The 2,500-nt window shown below is 44.3% G+C and overlaps 2 non-coding genes across 2 annotated transcripts in view; both read right to left on the reverse strand.

Moving 5' to 3' along the window:
* The window catches only part of LOC149092682 (5.8S ribosomal RNA), a 155-nt gene extending 59 nt beyond the window's left edge, over positions 1–96 (reverse strand). Inside the window, exon 1 of the ribosomal RNA XR_016200660.1 lies at positions 1–96. This exon is cut by the window's left edge and continues 59 nt beyond it. This is a non-coding gene — a ribosomal RNA (5.8S ribosomal RNA).
* Positions 97–583: 487 nt separating this feature from the next.
* LOC149092683 (small subunit ribosomal RNA) overlaps positions 584–2,500 on the reverse strand; it is a 2,170-nt gene continuing 253 nt past the window's right edge. The window contains exon 1 of the ribosomal RNA XR_016200667.1: positions 584–2,500. This exon is cut by the window's right edge and continues 253 nt beyond it. This is a non-coding gene — a ribosomal RNA (small subunit ribosomal RNA).

Raw genomic sequence — 2,500 nt, forward strand, 5'->3', positions numbered from 1 at the left:
CTCAAGTGCTCGGCGTGTCCTGCAATTCGCACCGATTATCGTAGCTAGCTACGTTCTTCATCGATTGGTAATTCGAGTGATCCACCGCTTGAAGATGTATCTTTGCCACCGTGGGACTTTTAATAAGTATCCTAAATCTGCATTGAGAGGGTTTGAAAACAATTGTATGCAGTTTATAAAAACCATAGTTGTCTTTACTTAGTTAGGCGAAGAAGTGTAAAACTTCCTTCTTTAAACCTTGCCGTCAGCATAAGCTGAAGACTTGATCAGGTACCAAGTATGTAGCAAGACAGGCTTTTCATTATAAACTACAATTGTTTTGCAAAAGAAATTATGGCTATCGTTAGATAACCCTCACTCTTTGTTGCATTGGATAATGAAAGATGGATGTATGAATGAACGAATGTAATGCAAATTAGAATCATGTTGCAATGGCTAAATGTTTGCAATAAACATTCACAATTGCGACTCTAATGCAAATACAATTCAATTGCATTCACCATATTAGCATCTACAATATCACTATGCAGAGTGTTTGATTGTTTGAAGGTTGTATTTCTCTTATAATAAGAGGGTAATACGTTAATGATCCTTCCGCAGGTTCACCTACGGAAACCTTGTTACGACTTTTACTTCCTCTAAATGATCAAGTTTGAACATCTTTCCAGCACAATCCGACCACTAGTTTCCCAATGGTCTGGATTGACCAGTCCGAAGTCCTCACTAAATCATTCAATCGGTAGTAGCGACGGGCGGTGTGTACAAAGGGCAGGGACGTAATCAACGCAAGCTAATGACTCACGCTTACTGGGAATTCCTCGTTCATGGGCAATAATTACAATGCCCAATCCCCATCACGAAATGGGTTCAAGCGGTTACCCACTCCTTTCGGAGCAGGAAACAGTATGCACGATGACCACTTCAGTGTAGCACGCGTGCGGCCCCGGACATCTAAGGGCATCACAGACCTGTTATTGCTCTGTTTCGTGCGGCTGCGAGCGCCGCTTGTCCCTCTAAGAAGTCCTTACAGTGCTACAGCATCCTTACCCTAGCCAATTCTGTAGGCTAATAGCAGCAGAGCCCTCAACAGCCGAAACCATCAAGAGATACTACCACCCACAGGTTGACTAAGGGGGAGTACTGCAGTGTAAACTGCAAGTCTATTTAGTAGGCTAGAGTCTCGTTCGTTATCGGAATTAACCAGACAAATCACTCCACCAACTAAGAACGGCCATGCACCACCACCCACTGAATCAAGAAAGAGCTCTCAATCTGTCAATCCTCTCAGTGTCCGGGCCGGGTGAGTTTTCCCGTGTTGAGTCAAATTAAGCCGCAAGCTCCACTCCTGGTGGTGCCCTTCCGTCAATTCCTTTAAGTTTCAGCTTTGCAACCATACTTCCCCCGGAACCCAAAAACTTTGGTTTCCCGGAAGCTTCCATTCGAGTCATGAAATTAGTTACTCAGAATGATCGCTGGTTGGCATCGTTTATGGTTAGAACTAGGGCGGTATCTGATCGCCTTCGAACCTCTAACTTTCGTTCTTGATTAATGAAAACATTCTTGGCAAATGCTTTCGCTGTAGTTTGTCTTGCGACGGTCCAAGAATTTCACCTCTAGCGCCGCAATACAAATGCCCCCGTCTGTCCCTCTTAATCATTACCTTGGATTCTTAAGACCAACAAAATAGAACCAAGGTCCTATTCCATTATTCCATGCAAGATCATTCAAGTTAAGGTAGTGGTACGCATCATATAGATGGTTGACCATACCGTTTTTAGGCACCTCTTTCGAGGTTTTGGACGCCTGCTTTGAGCACTCTGATTTTTTCAAGGTAAAAGTCTCGATCGCTTGAATCAACACTCGGTAAAGAGCATTGATAGCAAATATCGAGCAATTTTCTGTCTAAACACTATGAATGTAACCACCAGGAAAGAGGAATGAAGGTTCAAGCAAGCATCCGTAGACACAAGCAAGAAACCTAACATCACCATCTAACCCTTTAATCAGTGGACCCCATAGGTTCGACTGAAATCCAACTACGAGCTTTTTAACCGCAGCAACTTTAATATACGCTATTGGAGCTGGAATTACCGCGGCTGCTGGCACCAGACTTGCCCTCCAATAGATCCTCGTTAAAGGATTTAAATTGTACTCATTCCAATTACGGGGCCTCAATAGAGTCCCGTATTGTTATTTTTCGTCACTACATCCCCGTACTGGGATTGTGTAATTTGCGCGCCTGCTGCCTTCCTTAGATGTGGTAGCCGTTTCTCAGGCTCCCTCTCCGGAATCGAACCCTAATTCCCCGTTACCCGTTACAACCATGGTAGGCGCATAACCTACCATCGACAGTTGATAAGGCAGTTGCTTGAGGGATACATCGTCGGCTCAGAGGCCATACGATTTGCTCAGTTATTCAGAGTCATCACAAGAAATGCAACCGAAGTTGCTAAGATCCCCACTGCTAGTCCTTAGACAGCGACCGAAATCACTGAACAGG

This window comes from Tetranychus urticae, unplaced genomic scaffold (genome assembly GCF_039701765.1).
Source record: "Tetranychus urticae isolate SD_2017Ah unplaced genomic scaffold, NJAU_TeUrti_SD_1.0 Scaffold_6, whole genome shotgun sequence".
Classification (NCBI taxonomy): domain Eukaryota; kingdom Metazoa; phylum Arthropoda; class Arachnida; order Trombidiformes; family Tetranychidae; genus Tetranychus; species Tetranychus urticae.